The sequence below is a fragment of the Rattus norvegicus genome, chromosome 4, assembly GCF_021556685.1.
Source record: "Rattus norvegicus strain SHRSP/BbbUtx chromosome 4, alternate assembly SHRSP_T2T, whole genome shotgun sequence".
NCBI classification, from domain to species: domain Eukaryota; kingdom Metazoa; phylum Chordata; class Mammalia; order Rodentia; family Muridae; genus Rattus; species Rattus norvegicus.
The window spans coordinates 89,811,681-89,831,982 of record NC_141537.1 but is presented as its reverse complement, the minus strand read 5'-3'; positions in this window follow the sequence as shown (position 1 = coordinate 89,831,982).

Genomic DNA, 20,302 nt, shown 5'->3' with positions numbered 1-20,302 from the left:
TAACTTGAGTATTTCTTATATACATTTCGAGTGTTATTCCCTTTCCCGGTATCCGGGCAAACATCCCCCTCCCCCCTCCCCTTCCTTATGAGTGTTCCCCTCCCAACCCTCCCCCCATTGCCGCCCTCCCCCCACCAGTCTAGTTCACTGGGGGTTCAGTCTTAGCAGGACCCAGGGCTTCCCCTTCCACTGGTGCTCTTACTAGGATATTCATTGCTACCTATGAGGTCAGAGTCAAGGGTCAGTCCATGTATAGTCTTTAGGTAGTGGCTTAGTCCCTGGAAGCTCTGGTTGCTTAGCATTGTTGTACATATGGGGTCTCGAGCCCCTTCAAGATCTTCCAGTTCTTTCTCTGATTCCTTCAACGGGGGTCCTATTCTTAGTTCAGTGGTTTGCTGCTGGCATTCGCCTCTGTATTTGCTGTATTCTGGCTGTGTCTCTCAGGAGCGATCTACATCCGGCTCCTGTCGGTCTGCACTTCTTTGCTTCATCCATCTTGTCTAATTGGGTGGCTGTATATGTATGGGCCACATGTGGGGCAGGCTCTGAATGGGTGTTGCTTCAGTCACTGTTTTAATCTTTGCCTCTCTCTTCCCTGCCAAGGGTATTCTTGTTCCCCTTTTAAAGAAGGAGTGAAGCATTCACATTTTGATCATACGTCTTGAGTTTCATTTGTTCTAGGCATCTAGGGTAATTCAAGCGTTTGGGCTAATAGCCACTTATCAATGAGTGCATACAGTGTATGTCTTTCTGTGATTGGGTTAGCTCACTCAGGATGATGTTTTCCAGTTCCAAACATTTGTTTATGAATTTCATAAAGTCGTTGTTTTTGATAGCTGAGTAATATTCCATTGTGTAGATGTACCACATTTTCTGTATCCATTCCTCTGTTGAAGGGCATCTGGGTTCTTTCCAGCTTCTGGCTATTATAAATAAGGCTGCAATGAACATAGTGGAGCACGTGTCTTTTTTATATGTTGGGGCATCTTTTGGGTATATGCCCAAGAGAGGTATAGCTGGATCCTCACGCAGTTCAATGTCCAATTTTCTGAGGATCCTCCAGACTGATTTCCAGAATGGTTGTAACAGTTTGCAATCCCACCAACAATGGAGGAATGTTCCTCTTTCTCCACATCCTCGCCAACATCTGTTGTCCCCGGAGTTTTTGATCGTAGCCATTCTCACTGGTGTGAGGTAAAATCTCAGGGTTGTTTTGATTTGCATTTCCCTTATGACTAAAGATGTTGAACATTTCTTTAGGTGTTTCTCAGCCATTCGGCATTCCTCAGCTGTGAATTCTTTCTTTAGCTCTGAACCCCATTTTTTAATAGGGTTATTTGTTTCCCTGCGGTCTAACTTCTTGAGTTCTTTGTATATTTTGGATATAAGGCCTCTATCTGTTGTAGGATTGGTAAAGATCTTTTCCCAATCTGTTGGTTGCCGTTTTGTCCTAACCACAGTGTCCTTTGCCTTACAGAAGCTTTGCAGTTTTATGAAATCCCATTTGTCGATTCTTGATCTTAGAGCATAAGCCATTGGTATTTTGTTCAGGAATTTTTTTCCAGTGCCCATGTGTTCCAGATGCTTCCCTAGTTTTTCTTCTATTAGTTTGAGTGTGTCTGGTTTGATGTGGAGGTCCTTGATCCACTTGGACTTAAGCTTTGTACGGGGTGATAAGCATGGATCGATCTGCATTCTTCTACATGTTGCCCTCCAGTTGAACCAGCACCATTTGCTGAAAATGCTATCTTTTCTCCATTGGATGGTTTTGGCTCCTTTGTCAAAAATCAAGTGACCATAGGTGTGTGCGTTCATTTCTGGGTCTTCAATTCTATTCCATTGGTATATCTGTCTGTCTCTGTACCAATACCATGCAGTTTTTATCACTATTGCTCTGTAATACTGCTTGAGTTCAGGGATAGTGATTCCCCCTGAAGTCCTTTTATTGTTGAGGATAGCTTTAGCGATCCTGGGTTTTTTGTCATTCCAGATGAATTTGCAAATTGTTCTGTCTAACTCTTTGAAGAATTGGATTGGTATTTTGATGGGGATTGCATTGAATCTGTAGATTGCTTTTGGTAAAATGGCCATTTTTACTATATTAATCCTGCCAATCAATGAGCATGGGAGATCTTTCCATCTTCTGAGGTCTTCTTCAATTTCCTTCTTCAGTGTCTTGAAGTTCTTATTGTACAGATCTTTTACTTGCTTTGTTTTTTTTTTGTTTTTGTTTTTTTTTGAACTCTAAAATGTTTATTTAATGAACATATAGAATATGTACACATGATTCATATACCCACATACATAGAAAACTATACGTAACTCCCATTTCACTTAAATTTGAGCTAATGTCTAAGTAGGAGCATACAGTCTTTTTTTTTTTTTTTATTAACTTGAGTATTTCTTATATACATTTCGAGTGTTATTCCCTTTCCCGGTTTCCGGGCAAACATCCCCCTCCCCCCTCCCCTTCCTTATGGGTGTTCCCCTCCCAACCCTCCCCCCATTGCCGCCCTCCCCCCATAGACTAGTTCACTGTGGGTTCAGTCTTAGCAGGACCCAGGGCTTCCCCTTCCACTGGTGCTCTTACTAGAATATTCATTGCTACCTATGGGGTCAGAGTCCAGGGTCAGTCCATGTATAGTCTTTAGGTAGTGGCTTAGTCCCTGGAAGCTCTGGTTGCTTGGCATTGTTGTACTTTTGGGGTCTCGAGCCCCTTCAAGCTCTTCCAGTTCTTTCTCTGATTCCTTCAATAGGGGACCTATTCTCAGTTCAGTGGTTTGCTGCTGGCATTCGCCTCTATATTTGCTGTATTCTGGCTGTGTCTCTCAGGAGCGATCTACATCCGGCTCCTGTCGGTCTGCACTTCTTTGCTTCATCCACCTTGTCTAATTGGGTGGCTGTATATGTATGGGCCACATGTGGGGCAGGCTCTGAATGGGTGTTCCTTCAGTCTCTGTTTTAATCTTTGCCTCTCCCTTCCCTGCCAAGGGTATTCTTTTACCTCATTTAAAGAAGGAGTGAAGCATTCACATTTTGATCATCCGTCTTGAGTTTCGTTTGTTCTAGGGATCTAGGGTAATTCTAGCATTTGGGCTAATAGCCACTTATCAATGAGTGCATACCATGTATGTCTTTCTGTGATTGGGTTAGCTCACTCAGGATGATATTTTCCAGTTCCAACCATTTGCCTACGAATTTCATAAACTTGTTGTTTTTGATAGCTGAGTAATATTCCATTGTGTAGATGTACCACACTTTCTGTATCCATTCCTCTGTTGAAGGGCATCTCAGTTCTTTCCAGCTTCTGGCTATTATAAATAAGGCTGCGATGAACATAGTGGAGCACGTGTCTCTTTTATATGTTGAGGCATCTTTTGGGTATATGCCAAAGAGAGGTATAGCTGGATCCTCAGGCAGTTCAATGTCCAATTTTCTGAGGAACCTCCAGACTGATTTCCAGAATGGTTTTACCAGTCTGCAATCCCACCAACAATGGAGGAGTGTTCCTCTTTCTCCACATCCTCGCCAGCATCTGCTGTCACCTGAGATTTGATCTTAGCCATTCTCACTGGTGTGAGGTGAAATCTCAGGGTTGTTTTGATTTGCATTTCCCTTATGACTAAAGATGTTGAACATTTCTTTAGGTGTTTCTCAGCCATTTGGCATTCCTCAGCTGTGAATTATTTGTTTAGCTCTGAACCCCATTTTTTAATAGGGTTATTTGTTTCCCTGCGGTCTAACTTCTTGAGTTCTTTGTATATTTTGGATATAAGGCCTCTATCTGTTGTAGGATTGGTAAAGATCTTTTCCCACTCTGTTGGTTGCCGTTTTGTCCTAACCACAGTGCCCTTTGCCTTACAGAAGCTTTGCAGTTTTATGAGATCCCATTTGTCGATTCTTGATCTTAGAGCATAAGCCATTGGTGTTTTGTTTAGGAAATTTTTTCCAGTGCCTATGTGTTCCAGATGCTTCCCTAGTTTTTCTTCTATTAGTTTGAGTGTGTCTGGTTTGATGTGGAGGTCCTTGATCCACTTGGACTTAAGCTTTGTACGGGGTGATAAGCATGGATCGATCTGCATTCTTCTACATGTTGCCCTCCAGTTGAACCAGCACCATTTGCTGAAAATGCTATCTTTTTTCCATTCAATGGTTTTGGCTCCTTTGTCAAAAATCAAGTGACCATAGGTGTGTGCGTTCATTTCTGGGTCTTCAATTCTATTCCATTGGTATATCTGTCTGTCTCTGTACCAATACCATGCAGTTTTTATCACTATTGCTCTGTAATACTGCTTGAGTTCAGGGATAGTGATTCCCCCTGAAGTCCTTTTATTGTTGAGGATAGCTTTAGCGATCCTGGGTTTTTTGTTATTCCAGATGAATTTGCAAATTGTTCTGTCTAACTCTTTGAAGAATTGGATTGGTATTTTGATGGGGATTGCATTGAATCTGTAGATTGCTTTTGGTAAAATGGCCATTTTTACTATATTAATCCTGCCAATCCATGAGCATGGGAGATCTTTCCATCTTCTGAGGTCTTCTTCAATTTCTTTCCTCAGTGTCTTGAAGTTCTTATTGTACAGATCTTTTACTTGCTTGGTTAAAGTCACACCGAGGTACTTTATATTATTTGGGTCTATTATGAAGGGTGTCGTTTCCCTAATTTCTTTCTCGGCTTGTTTCTCTTTTGTATAGAGGAAGGCAACTGATTTATTTGAGTTAATTTTATACCCAGCCACTTTGCTGAAGTTGTTTATCAGCTTTAGTAGTTTTCTGGTGGAACTTTTGGGATCACTTAAATATACTATCATGTCATCTGCAAATAGTGATATTTTGACCTCTAGTTTTCCGATCTGTATCCCCATGATCTCCTTTTGTTGTCTGATTGCTCTGGCTAGAACTTCAAGAACTATATTGAATAAGTAGGGAGAGAGTGGGCAGCCTTGTCTAGTCCCTGATTTTAGTGGGATTGCTTCAAGTTTCTCTCCATTTAGTTTAATGTTAGCAACTGGTTTGCTGTATATGGCTTTTACTATGTTTAGGTATGGGCCTTGAATTCCTATTCTTTCCAGGACTTTTATCATGAAGGGGTGTTGAATTTTGTCAAATGCTTTCTCAGCATCTAATGAAATGATCATGTGGTTTTGTTCTTGCAGTTTGTTTATATAATGGATCATGTTGATGGTTTTCCATATATTAAACCATCCCTGCATGCCTGGGATGAAGCCTACTTGATCATGGTGGATGACTGTTTTGATTTGCTCTTGAATTCGGTTTGCCAGAATTTTATTGAACATTTGCATCGATATTCATAAGGGAAATTGGTCTGAAGTTCTCTTTCTTTGTAGTGTCTTTGTGTGGTTTAGGTATAAGAGTAATTGCGGTTTCGTAGATGGAATTCGGTAGTGCTCCATCTGTTTCAATTTTGTGGAATAGTTTGGATAATATTGGTATGAGGTCTTCTATGAAGGTTTGATAGAATTCTGCACTAAACCCGTCTGGACCTGGGCTCTTTTTGGTTGGGAGACCTTTAATGACTGCTTCTATTTCCTTAGGAGTTATGGGGTTGTTTAACTGGTTTATCTGTTCCTGATTTAACTTCCATACCTGGTATCTGTCTAGGAAATTGTCCATTTCCTGAAGATTTTCAAATTTTGTTGAATATAGGTTTTTATAGTAAGATCTGATGATTTTTTGAATTTCCTCTGAATCTGTAGTTATGTCTCCCTTTTCATTTCTGATTTTGTTAATTTGGATGCACTCTCCGTGTCCTCTCGTTAGTCTGGCTAAGGGTTTATCTATCTTGCTGATTTTCTCAAAGAACCAACTTTTGGTTCTGTTGATTCTTTCTATGGTCCTTTTTGTTTCTACTTGGTTGATTTCAGCTCTGAGTTTGATTATTTCTTGCCTTCTACTCATCCTGGGTGTATTTGCTTCTTTTTGTTCTAGAACTTTTATGTGTGCTGTCAAGCTGATGACATATGCTCTTTCCTGTTTCTTTCTGCAGGCACTCAGCGCTATGAGTTTTCCTCTTAGCACAGCTTTCCTTGTGTCCCATAAGTTTGGGTATGTTGTACCTTCATTTTCATTAAATTCTAAAAAGTCTTTAATTTCTTTCTTTATTTCTTCCTTGAACAGGTTATCATTGAGTAGAGCATTGTTCAATTTCCACGTATATGTGGGCATTCTTCCCTTATTGTTATTGAAGACCAGTTTTAAGCCGTGGTGGTCCGATAGCACGCATGGGATTATTTCTATCTTTCTGTACCTGTTGAGGCCCGTTTTTTGACCAATTATATGGTCAATTTTGGAGAAAGTACCATGAGGAGCTGAGAAGAAGGTATATCCTTTTGCTTTAGGATAGAATGTTCTATAAATATCCGTTAAGTCCATTTGGCTCATGACTTCTCTTAGTCTGTCGACATCACTGTTTAATTTCTGTTTCCATGATCTGTCCATTGATGAGAGTGGTGTGTTGAAATCTCCCACTATTATTGTGTGAGGTGCAATGTGTGTTTTGAGCTTTAGTAAGGTTTCTTTTACGTATGTAGGTGCCCTTGTATTTGGGGCATAGATATTTAGGATTGAGAGTTCATCGTGGTGGATTTTTCCTTTGATGAATATGAAGTGTCCTTCCTTATCTTTTTTGATGACTTTTAGTTGAAAATTGATTTTATTTGATATTAGAATGGCTACTCCAGCTTGCTTCTTCTGACCATTTGCTTGGAAAGTTGTTTTCCAGCCTTTAACTCTGAGGTAGTGTCTGTCTTTGTCTCTGAGGTGTGTTTCCTGTAGGCAGCAGAATGCAGGGTCCTCGTTGCGTATCCAGTTTGTTAATCTATGTCTTTTTATTGGGGAGTTGAGGCCATTGATATGGAGAGATATTAAGGAATAGTGATTATTGCTTCCCTTTATATTCATATTTGGATGTGAGGTTATGTTTGTGTGCTTTCATTGTCTTTGTTCTGTTGCCAAGACGATTAGTTTCTTCCTTCTTCTAGGGTATAGCTTGCCTCCTTATGTTGGGCTTTACCATTTATTATCCTTTGTAGTGCTGGATTTGTAGAAAGATATTGTGTAAATTTGGTTTTGTCATGGAATATCTTGGTTTCTCCATCAATGTTAATTGAGAGTTTTGCTGGATACAGTAACCTGGGCTGGCATTTGTGTTCTCTTAGGGTCTGTATGACATCAGTCCAGGATCTTCTGGCCTTCATAGTTTTTGGCGAGAAGTCTGGTGTGATTCTGATAGGTCTGCCTTTATATGTTACTTGACCTTTTTCCCTTACTGCTTTTAATATTCTTTCTTTATTTTGTGCATTTGGTGTTTTGACAATTATGTGACGGGAGGTGTTTCTTTTCTGGTCCAATCTATTTGGAGTTCTGTAGGCTTCTTGTATGTCTATGGGTATCTCTTTTTTTAGTTTAGGGAAGTTTTCTTCTATGATTTTGTTGAAGATATTTACTGGTCCTTTGAGCTGGGAGTCTTCACACTCTTCTATACCTATTATCCTTAGGTTTGATCTTCTCATTGAGTCCTGGATTTCCTGTATGTTTTGGACCAGTAGCTTTTTCCGCTTTACATTATCTTTGACAGTTGAGTCAATGATTTCTATGGAATCTTCTGCTCCTGAGATTCTCTCTTCCATCTCTTGTATTCTGTTGGTGAAGCTTGTATCTACAGCTCCTTGTCTCTTCTTTTGGTTTTCTATATCCAGGGTTGTTTCCATGTGTTCTTTCTTGATTGCTTCTATTTCCATTTTTAATTCCTTCAACTGTTTGATTGTGTTTTCCTGGAATTCTTTCAGGGATTTTTGTGTCTTCTCTCTATGGGCTTCTACTTGTTTATTTATGTTTTCCTGGAATTCTTTCAGGGATTTTTGTGTCTCCTCTCTATGGGCTTCTACTTGTTTATTTATATTTTCCTGGAATTCTTTCAGGAATTTTTGCGATTCTTTCAGGCATTTTTGCGATTCCTCTCTGTAGGCTTCTACTTGTTCTCTAAGGGAGTTATTCATGTCTTTCTTGAAGTCCTCCAGCATCATGATCAAATATGATTTTGAAAATAGATCTTGCTTTTCTGGTGTGTTTGGATATTCCATGTTTGTTTTGATGGGAGAATTGGGCTCCGATGTTGCCATGTAGTCTTGGTTTCTGTTGCTTGGGTTCCTGCGCTTGCCTCTCGCCATCAGATTATCTCTAGTGTTACTTTGTTCTGCTATTTCTGACAGTGGCTAGACTGTCCTATAAGCCTGTGTGTCAGGAGTGCTGTAGACCTGTTTTCCTCTCTTTCAGTCAGTTATGGGGACAGAGTGCTCTGCTTTCGGGCGTGTAGTTTTTCCTCTCTACAGGTCTTCAGCTGTTCCTGTGGGCCTGTGTCTTGAGTTCACCAGGCAGCTTTCTTGCAGCAGAAAAGTTGGTCTTACCTGTGGTCCTGAGGCTCAAGTTCGCTCGTGGGGTGCTGCCCACGGGCTCTCTGCAGCGGCAGCAACCAGGAAGACCTGTGCCGCCCCTTCCGGGAGCTTAAGTGCACCAGGGTTCCAGATAGTCTTTGGCTTTTTCCTCTGGCGTCCGAGATGTGTGTGCAGGGAGCAGTCTCTTCTGGTTTCCCAGGCTTTTCTGCCTCTCTGAGGTTTAGCTCTCCCTCCCACGGGATTTGGGTGCAGAGAACTGTTTATCCGGTCTGTTTCTTTCAGGTTCCAGCGGTGTCTCAGGCAGGGGTCCTGCCTCTCCTGGGCCCTCCCCCACGGGAGCCCAGAGGCCTTATACAGTTTCCTCTTGGGCCAGGGATGTGGGCAGGGGTGAGCAGAGTTGGTGGTCTCTTCCGCTCTGCAGCCTCAGGAGTGCCCACCTGACCAGGAGGTTGGGTCTCTCTCTCACCGGGTCTGGGAGCAGAGAGCTGCTGCGGGCCGGGATCCGCGGGTGTGGGACTTCCGGTAAACACAGAACGTGCCAGGTCCTAGAGAAATTCTGCTTCCCTGTGTCCCAAGCTCACCAGGCAGCTTTCTTGCAGCAGAAAATTTGGTCTTACCTGTGGTCCCGAGGCTCAGGTTCGCTCGTGGGGTGCTGCCCAGGGGCTCTCTGCAGCGGCAGCAACCAGAAAGACTCTTTCAGGGATTTTTGCGATTCCTCTCTGTTGGCTTCTACTTGTTTATTAATGTTTTCCTGTGTTTCCCTAAGGGAGTTCCTCACGTCTTTCTTGAAGTCCTCCAGCATCATGATCAAATATGATTTTGAAACTAGATCTTGCTTTTCTGGTGTGTTTGGATATTCCACGTTTGTTTTGTTGGGAGAATTGGGCTCCGATGATGCCATGTAGTCTTGGTTTCTGTTGCTTGGGTTCCTGCGCTTGCCTCTCGCCATCAGATTATCTCTAGTGTTACTTTGTTCTGCTATTTCTGACAGTGGCTAGACTGTCCTATAAGCCTGTGTGTCAGGAGTGCTGTAGACCTGTTTTCCTCTCTTTCAGTCAGTTATGGGGACAGAGTGTTCTGCTTTCGGGCGTGTAGTTTTTCCTCTCTACAGGTCTTCAGCTGTTCCTGTGGGCCTGTGTCTTGAGTTCACCAGACAGCTTTCTTGCAGCAGAAAAGTTGGTCTTACCTGTGGTCCCGAGGCTCTAGTTCGCTCGTGGGGTGCTGCCCACGGGCTCTCTGCAGAGGCAGCAACCAGGAAGACCTGTGCCGCCCCTTCCGGGAGCTTCAGTGCACCAGGGTTCCAGATGGCCTTTGGTGTTTTCCTCTGGCGTCCGATATGTATGTCCAGAGAGCAGTCTCTTCTGGTTTCCCAGGCTTGTCTGCCTCTCTGAAGGTTTAGCTCTCCCTCCCCGGCACCTCTTATATATATAAAAAAAAAAAACATTGGCTTATGATTACGGAGCTTTAGTCCACAATTATCATGGTGCAAAATAAGAATAATTGAAGGTAGAGTGCTGAAGAAGGAGATGAGAGTCCCAAATCCTAATCAAAATGTAATAGGAAGAGACAATGACCATGGCTTGAGCATCTGAAATCTCAAAGCTCACACCCAGTAAACTTTGTCCAACAAAGTCACATGTTCTACCACAAGGCCAACCTTCAAATCTCAAGCAGCAAATTTCTGTAGTGACCAAGCATCCATATATCGGAGCCTGTATGTATGCATTAGAAAATCAATGTTTGCAGGGATATGTGTAATAGTATTTATGGGGAGAGGTTTTTCAAATGCCCCCTTTGCTCACAGATAAAAAGAGGGAATTTTCTGTCTGCTAGAACCCCCTTTAGCTTCTAAATATTAACATATTGAAAACCTAAGCTGGGAAAGTTTTGAGATATTCTAACCTGAGTAGGCTACTAATCACAAGAGAATGTCCTTGTCATCTGGCCTTGATCAGACTCCCTTTTGTCCATATGGGTCTTCATAACTGCTAACTCCTCGCAACCTTATAGTAAAATCCACCCTGTTCTCTCCATGGGGTTTCTCTACTCTTTCCTTTCCTTCTCTTCTCTCTTCCTTCTTCTTTACTAGTATCAGAAGTTCCTCCTTATTCTCTTCTGCCCAGGTAATCGACTGATCAGATCTTTTATTAACCAAATAGAGGTGATAGAAAAAAAATTATTTTCACAAAATAGAGACTGGACAGTCCCAAGTTCAGAGAGAGATAGATATCTCTGAATGTAATATCTATAATTTCTTTTTTCATCTTTGAGCAATAAGATGAACAAACCACAACCAAACCCACTGAATGACCAAGATTCTGGGCCAAGAATGAATGACCAATACCGAACCCTGGCTCTCAAGAACCTAGAAATAATATACCTCCTGAGAATGTCCTTGAATTCCAAATGTCACACATCTCAAAACTATCTGCAATCCACAAAATCTCAACTCTGCTAGAATATAAGCAAAATGGCAGTGAACTGCATTGGAAAATCTGAAGCATCCACATACCTGGCATTAACTGAAAACATATTCTGATAATATTTCTGTGTGTTTTAAAGAAACTAAAATTTAAAATTGAGATGAAGATATGAGATATTGGGAGAGAATCTTTAGGTTCAGAAAGGAGACAGCGAAGGTGGCTATGCCTAAGATACACTATATATTTAAATATATTTTTTTTAAAAAGTGTTATAGGCCTCTGAAAAAATACATTTTAAACAAAAAATAGCAAATTACTCAATTTATTGTAATGAGATATTCAGACTTTTGCTTAATTATTTTTTGAAGTTTACTGGCTTTTGTGTCACTGTTGTATTGTTGTGGCAATGCCACCAAACCATCTCGATCTTCTTGATCTTATTTCTGAATGTCAATAATTCAGGAACATTCATATTACATTCCACTGAATTCTAATCCCATGCTTTAAAATAAGGCAATTCCAAACACTTAATATGTACTGTCACACAGTTTGCCAACATGTTCTGATAATTTTAAAAAAAAGAGTGAATTAACAGGTTCATCACATATTACGCAAACTTAAATGCTTTGTGAGCCTCTTCAGTTCATTATTTCACCAGCAACTGAACACCTATACTCTTCTGCTTCAGAAGACAGAGAAGATTCTTGAAAATGATGCTTCTTCTTGCACTTGAAAGTTTGGTGCCTGCTGCTGAGGAACACTTAAAAGTACATGGATGATTTCTCAGGGATTTAGGCAGGAAGAAATGGGGCTCTGGTGAACTTATAACTGACTAGACAATCAGTATGATTATGTGAATATATTCGTTCCTTTTTTGATTTTGTTCCTGTAGTATGTCCCATGTTTTAAAACATTATTTGTTTATTTTAAGGTATAATTACATCTTTTGAAGTTCTTATATTGCCTAATTTTATTTTATCTGGGTAAAGGCTATGAAAAATAAACTCGTATTGATGCCCCTTTTTAACTTGTGAATAGATAACATTATTTTCAGAGCTGAAAGTCAATATACATTGGCAATAAATGTTTCACTATCTACACAAATTCAGGGATGACTATTAATCAAGATAATAGAAGCAAAGTCAATTTTACACATGCAGGGTAAACACATTGCATGATACATATTTAAGGAATAATTTTCTCTTTTTTATAATCATTATATGAGATAATATTAATTTTAATCCAGAAATATCTCCAAAACAGGAATTTATTTTTTGTAGTTTGATTTTGCACATTTGTATGTGTTTGTACGTCTGGATGTATGTCCGTGACTATAGATTTTGAATGGAATGTTGCAGGGCAAATATAGAAATCAGGGACAAAGTCACACAAAGTCTACATTTTTAACTCTTTCCTCCTCTCATCTGAATGATACCTAAAAAGAAAATTGCTCTTAATGCCTTGCCATACAAAGAATTTTGACATCAAATGTGATTGCTTTTATATTTACTTTGAATGCATTTAGTATGTAGATTTTATTACATATTTTAAGACTTTTTATGTTGATGCTGCTTCCTAGCAAGAACCTAGAATCTATTTTTGTCCTTTTTTCTTAATCATATTTTACATGATATAAAACAGTTTTCATGTATATATATTGTCAAATAAAATATTATGCAATTATAAGGTAAACACAAGAATATACAATAGTGCAAGTAGCATATTATATATAAACTTTTTCTATCACAATATTAAATACTTTCAATCTTTGCACTTCTTTGTGTTAGAGATTTTTTTTTATAATTTTGTTGAAGATGTTTATTGGCCCTTGAGTTGGGAATATTCACTTTCTTCTATACCTATTATTCTTAGGGTTGGTCTTTTCATTGTGTGCTGGATTTCTTGAATGATTTGAGTTAAGAGCGTTTTTTGGTATTTTTGACTATTGTGTAAATGTCTTCTATGTTATCTTCGTTTGTTGTTGTTGTTGTTGTTGTTGTTGTTTTTGTTGGTTTTTTTTTGTTTTGTTTTTTGTTTTTCCGGAGCTGGGGACCGAACCCAAGGCCTTGCGCTTGCTAGGCAAGTGCTCTACCACTGAGCTAAATCCCCAACCCCTATGTTATCTTCTATGCTTGAAATTATCTCTTCTATCTCCTGTATTCTTTTGGTGCTGCTTTCATTTGTGACTCCTGTTCTTTTTTCTAGGTTTTCCATTTCCAGTGTTGTGTCCTTTTGTGTTTTCTTTATTTTTTTTTCTGTTTCCTTTTTCAGATCCTGGGATTTTTTTTTCAATGCCTTCACCTGTTTGGTTGTATTTCCCTATAGTCTTTATGAGATTTATGTGTTTCGGGTTGGGGATTTAGCTCAGTGGTAGAGCGCTTGCCTAGCGAGCGCAAGGCCCTGGGTTCGGTCCCCAGCTCCGAAAAAGAGATTTATGTGTTTCCTCTTTAAGGGCTTCTATTTGTTTATGTGTGTTCTCCTGTATTTCCTTAAAGGAGTTATTTATGACTTCTTAAATTTCTCTAACATCTTCATGAGTTGGGATTTTAGATTTGTATCTTTCTTTTAATGTGTATTCTGATATCCAGGGCATGGTTTGTTGCGAGAACTGGGTTCTGATGTTACCAAGTAGCACTGGTTTCTGTTGCTTATGTTCTTGCACTTGCCTCTTGCTATCTGTTTATCTGCAGTGTTAACTGCCTTGCTGTCTTTAACTAGAGCTGTCCCTCCTGTGAACCTGTGATCCTCTGATACTGTGAACTTGGATATGTCAGGATTCCTGGGGGTCAAACTGCCTCTGGGTATGCGCAGAGTTAGTGGAGAACCAGAGCCCAGGGTCCATTCCTGGGTGCAGGAGAAACCAGAATGGATGTGTGCCTCTGGCTGGGAAAGTGTTCTTGTGTCCACTTAGTCCCAGTGGTCCCTGTTAGACCAGGTATTGTGGGGTCTCTGCGATGATCCTGTGTGTGTCAGAACTTCTGGGCCTCAAGCTACCTCTGGGTTAGGGTGAAGGAGATGGAAAGCTAGAGCCCAGGGTTTGCTGTCAAGTCCAGGTGCAAACTAGAAGGTTTGAAATATATATATATATATATATATATATATATATATATATATATATATATATATGTGTGTGTGTGTGTGTGTGTGTGTGTGTGTGTGTGTGTGTGTGTGTGTGTGTATTGCTGTTATTTTAGGTTCCACATTGGAATCTTAGAAGTTCCTTTATTCATATGTAAAGAATCTTCGAATTTCTCTTCTGTGTCCTTCAATTTAGCATTTAATATTTTAGTCTTGTCTTTAAAGTAGTCTGTTGTTTTCTGTCATCTCTTAAACAAAATACATGAAATTATAATCCCTATTTTTCATATACTTATTTTAATGTTGACAGTTAAAAAAACAACCAAAACAAACAAACAAAAACTCCATGGGATCCAAATTCCTGCCTGTACAATGTTTTCTTTTTTTAATGTAGAAAATATTTGCTTTATTCATTTCTCCATCACCCTTCTTTATATGGAAACATTCTTTTCTCTCCTTTCTTTGGAGACTTTATTTTTTATATCTAAATTCTATTTCTATGATTGTGTATGTTCTCCTTCTTTAGCATTTATATAACTTTTAAAACACTTTACCCATATTTTTCTCTTCCACAAAATTTTATATGCAATTATTCATATATTTATTTGCTTATTATTTTTTCTTTTAAAATTTTATTGGCTATTTTATTTATTTATAATTTAAATGTCATCTCCCTTCCTAGTTAGACCTGCTATCCCCTTCCCCTTTCCCACTGATACTATGATGGTGCTCTCCCACCCACCCCTACATACTTCAGCACCCTAGCATTCCTCTATGTTGGGTCATTGAGCTTCCAGAGGATCAAGGCTCTCCCCTCCCATTGATGCCAGATAAGGTAATTTTCTGCTGCATATGTAGCTGGAGCCATGGGTCTCTCCATGTATACTCTTTGGTTGGTAGTTTAGTCCCTGGGAGCTTTGGTGGTATCTGTTTCGTTGATAGTGTTGTTCTTCCCATGGACTTGCTATCTCCTTCAGCTCCTTCAGTCTTTCCCCTAACTCCTCCACTGGGGTCTCTATGTATAGTTCTATGGTTAGCTGTGTGCATTGGTCAGGCTCTGGCACAACCACTCAGTAGAGAGCTGTACCATGCTTCTATCAACAATCACTTCTTGGCATCAAGAATATTGTCTGGGTTTGATTGCTGTATATAGGATGGATTCCTAGGGACAGCAGTCTTTGGATGGCTTTTCCTTTAGTCTCTGCTCCACTCTTTGTCCCTGCATTTGACAGAAGGAATTCTGGATTAATATGGTTGAGGTAGGTAGGTGGCTCCATCCTTCAAACAGGTGTGTGCCTTTCCACTGGATATGGTCACTAAAGGTTCTCTCTGACCTTTGTTAGGTATTTCGCCTAGTTTCATCCCTGTTGTGTCCTGGGAAATTCTTTGCTCCCTGTCATCCTGAACTTTTTAGTGACTACCAGAAATTTCTGATAACTCATAGCTACATACTTCCATTCAATTACTTGACCCTTTGTACTCCTACCCTGTCTCCAACAGCAGATCCCACCCCCCTATTTTCCATACCCCTACTCTTTCCCTTTCAGATCGCTCCCCCCTCTACCTCCGATGATTAATCGCTTCCCCCCTCATGTAGGACTGCAACATCCACACTTTGGTCTTCCTCTTTGGTTTCATATGGTTTGTCAGTTGTATCATGGATATCCAGAGCTTTTTTATAGGTATTAGCCACTTTTCACTGAGGAAATACCATGTGTGTTCTTTTGTGACTGGGCTTCCTCAGTCTGGATGGTATTTTCTAGTTCCATCCATTTGCCTTCGAATTTCATGAAGTTATTGTTTTTAATTGCTGAGAGTACTCCAATGTGTAAATACACCATATTTTATGCATCCATTCCTCTGTTGAGGGACATTAGTCGTGTTTCTAGTTTCTGACTATTATTAATAAGGCTACTATGAACATAGTGCAGCATGTGTCCTCATTATATGTTGGAGCGTCTTTTGGGAATAAGTTCAGGGGTGATATAGCTGGGTCTTAAGGTAGTACTATATTCAATTTTCTGATGAATTGCCAGACTGACTTCCAGAGTGGTTGTACCACCTTGCAATTTCACAAGCACTGGAGGATTGTTCCTCTTTCTCTATATCCTTGCTATCATCTGCTGTCCCTTGAGTTTTTTTTTTATTAACTTGAGTATTTCTTATATACATTTTTTATATTAACTTGAGTATTTCTTATATACATTTCAAGTGTTATTCCCTTTCCCGGTTTCCGGGCAAACATCCCCCTCCCCCCTCCCCTTCCTTATGGGTGTTCCCCTCCCAACCCTCCCCCCATTGCCGCCCTCCCCCCATAGTCTAGTTCACTGGGGGTTCAGTCTTAGCAGGACCCAGGGCTTACCCTTCCACTGGTGCTCTTACTAGGATATTCATTGCTACCTATGGGGTCAGAGTCCAGGGTCAGTCCATGTATAGTCTTTAGGTAGTGGCTTAGTCCCTGGAAGCTCTGGTTGCTTGACATTGTTGTACTTTTGGGGTCTCGAGCCCCTTCAAGCTCTTCCAGTTCTTTCTCTGATTCCTTCAACGGGGGCCTATTCTCAGTGCAGTGGTTTGCTGCTGGCATTCGCCTTTGTATTTGCTGTATTCTGGCTGTGTCTCTCAGGAGCGATCTACATCCGGTTCCTGTAGGCCTGCACTTCTTTGCTTCGTCCATCTTCTCTAATTGGGTGGCTGTATATGTATGGGTCATATGTGGGGCAGGCTCTGAATGGGTGTTCCTTCAGTCTCTGTTTTAATCTTTGCCTCTCCCTTCCCTGCCAAGGGTATTCTTTTTCCTCATTTAAAGAAGGACTGAAGCATTCACATTTTGATCATCGTCTTGAGTTTCGTTTGTTCTAGGGATCTAGGGTAATTCAAGCATTTGGGCTAATAGCCACTTATCAGTGAGTGCATACCATGTATGTCTTTCTGTGAATGGGTTAGCTCACTCAGGATGATATTTTCCAGTTCCAACCATTTGCCTACGAATTTCATAAACTTGTTGTTTTTGATAGCTGAGTAATATTCCATTGTGTAGATGTACCACATTTTCTGAATCCATTCCTCTGTTGAAGGGCATCTGGGTTCTTTCCAGTTTCTGGCTATTATAAATAAGGCTGCGATGAACATAGTGGAGCACGTGTCTCTTTTGTATGTTGAGGAATCTTTTGGGTATATGCCCAAGAGAGGTATAGCTGGATCTTCAGGCAGTTCAATGTCCAATTTTCTGAGGAACCTCCAGACTGATTTCCAGAATGGTTTTACCAGTCTGCAATCCCACCAACAATGGAGGAGTGTTACTCTTTCTCCACATCCTCGCCAGCATCTGCTGTCACCAGAGTTTTTGATCTTAGCCATTCTCACTGGTGTGAGGTGAAATCTCAGGGTTGTTTTGACTTGCATTTCCCTTATGAATAAAGATGTTGAACATTTCTTTAGGTGTTTCTCAGCCATTCGGCATTCCTCAGCTGTGAATTCTTTGTTTAGCTCTGAACCCCATTTTTAATAGGGTTATTTGTTTCCCTGCGGTCTATCTTCTTGAGTTCTTTGTATATTTTGGATATAAGGCCTCTATCTGTTGTAGGATTGGTAAAGATATTTTCCCAATCTGTTGGTTGCCGTTTTGTCCTAACCACAGTGTCCTTTGCCTTACAGAAGCTTTGCAGTTTTATGAGATCCCATTTGTCAATTCTTGATCTTAGAGCATAAGCCATTGGTGTTTTGTTCAGGAAATTTTTTCCAGTGCCCATGTGTTCCAGATGCTTCCCTAGTTTTTCTTCTATTAGTTTGAGTGTGTCTGGTTTGATGTGGAGGTCCTTGATCCACTTGGACTTAAGCTTTGTACAGGGTGATAAGCATGGATCGATCTGCATTCTTCTACATGTTGACCTCCAGTTGAACCAGCACCATTTGCTGAAAATGCTGTCTTTTTTCCATTGGATGGTTTTGGCTCCTTTGTCAAAAATCAAGTGACCATAGGTGTGTGGGTTCATTTCTGGGTCTTCAATTCTATTCCATTGGTCTATCTGTCTGTCTCTGTACCAATACCATGCAGTTTTTATCACTATTGCTCTGTAATACTGCTTGAGTTCAGGGATAGAGTTTTTTATCTTAGCCATTCTGACTGGTGTAATATTAAACATTTCTTTAGGTGCTACACAGCCATCCAAGATCCCTATGATGAGAGTTTGTTGTTTAGCACTGTATGCAATTTTTAGATAGGTTTATTTGATTCTTTGAAGTCTTTTTTTTTTTTTCCCGGAGCTGGGGACCGAACCCAGGGCCTTGCGCTTCCTAGGGAAGCGCTCTACCGCTGAGCTAAATCCCCAGCCCCTCGATTCTTTGAAGTCTAACTTTTGGGTTACTTGTATATTTTGGATATTACCCCTCTATCAGATGTAGGGTTGGTAAAAATCTTTTCCTAATCAGGTTGCCATTTTGTCCTATTGACAGTGTCCTTTTCCTTACAGAAGTTCTGTGGTGATTTGATTGGATTTATGGTATTATTTAAATCTTCTTGTATCATTTGAGGCTTGTTTTATATTTGATTATATTGTCAGGTTTAGAGAAGGAACCATGAGGTGCTGACAAGAAGGTATCTTTAATTTTAGGGTGAAATGTTCTATAAATATCTGTTAAGTCCAGTTGTTTCATAACTTCTTCTAGTTTTACTTTGCCTGCTGGGTCTTATCCAAGTGCAGGTGCAGACCAGAAGGAAAGTTTGACTACGACTGGGTAGGCTTCATGCATTCATGGGTGCCAGGGGATGGGTTCTTAGTTATGCTGGGTAAGGTTGCAGATGTTGTGGCTTCACCTGAGAACTTGGTGTGTCAGTGTTCTTAGAAGTCAAGTTTGCTCTAGGTATTTCTGAGTGGATGTGGAATCAGAAGCCTCGGTCAGCTACAGGCACACATGTAGACTGGAGTGAACTTATTATTGCTTTCTAACCTTACAATCATTTTATATTTAATTAATGATCCTCGAGTCATTTGTTCTTTTCAATTTATTTAATTAATTGTGAACTGATTATATCTGTCTTTGATGTTTTATATCCCCTCTCTCTTTTTCTTTAGCATTTAAGCATAATCCCCAACATTTTACCTCATCTGATATTCATTTGTGTTCAGATTATATCTGAATCACTCTGTGTCCTTTTGTGGTTCAGCTCAGACATCTCTGTGTGACTAGCCCCAGCCCAATTTATCAGTTCACAGAACTGCTGCTGTTCTGTCAATCTGTAAGCTGTTTGCTAGCTGGGATGATACTAGCAATAGGGACTTTATTTCACTCCATGTAAGGGTGGAGTCTCATGTAAGAGGGCACCAGCTGGCAAACAACATGCTTACCCCAGGTATTGTCTACCTATCTAGGCTATGGTATTGAAAACTGCAATTGCATCCTGCCTTGTCTAAAAATGTCAAGTTTTCACTGTGATGTCACTGAGTTATGCCAGCTCAGTATGGTCCAATAAGGGTAGGAGCACAGCCATGCCCCAGGCATGACCAGGTCAGAAATAAAGCTGCAACTTGTGAGAGGTGGGCAGACACCTAGCCCACAGAAGCACTTGTGCCAGATCGACCATGCATTCTGATCTTTCTCCAGAGCCAAGTAATGCTGGGGAAATACAACCACTGCTAGCAAGAAATAAAGTAACTTAGCTGTTCCAACTGTGGGCCAACTTTAGTTACTGTGAAGCCATATAAATCAACCATTTCTTGGCATCTTTATACGAAAGGAACATGGCTAGAAAACTGCACTGTTCCCAGGAGAACTTGTTTGAGTAGTTCACCTGGAACATTTCAATCTCCAAGTCTGCCAAAGTGGAAATTTCTGGATCTCTCAAGTAATGCAGACTCATGTGCTGTTTTCCTAAGAGTCATATGGTATTTTTTTAAGACAGACTCACATGGTGCTTGCTGAAATAAGAACCATGATGGGACATATGATGTTTGGAAAGAGAATAAACAGGACACAATGAACAGTTTTTATGAGCTTGCATATCTACCTTTACAATGATCTCTTTGTCTGATGGATTAATCTTCACGTCAATGAAATAGGCATAGCAGACACATTCGCCTGGTAGGCGTTTGAGCTGGTTCTGTTCTTTAGCAGTCACTTGTACTGAACAGCAGAGGACTGGCTGTTGGTGTGTTTGGTATCCTGACACAATTGAAATGGACTGATGGTTTCCTGTCAAATGAAAATTGGAATTTTCTCCAGCAAAATATTACAAAACAGCACCATATGAACTTGTCCTATTTACCATCTTTTTTCCCCTATTTTGGATGCTAGGCTAGAAGGGTGATTAAAACATCCGAGAACCCTTATTAAAATGCAGTTTTAAAAATCTAAGCCTACAGGTCCAACTTGGTGAAGGCATAATTGGCA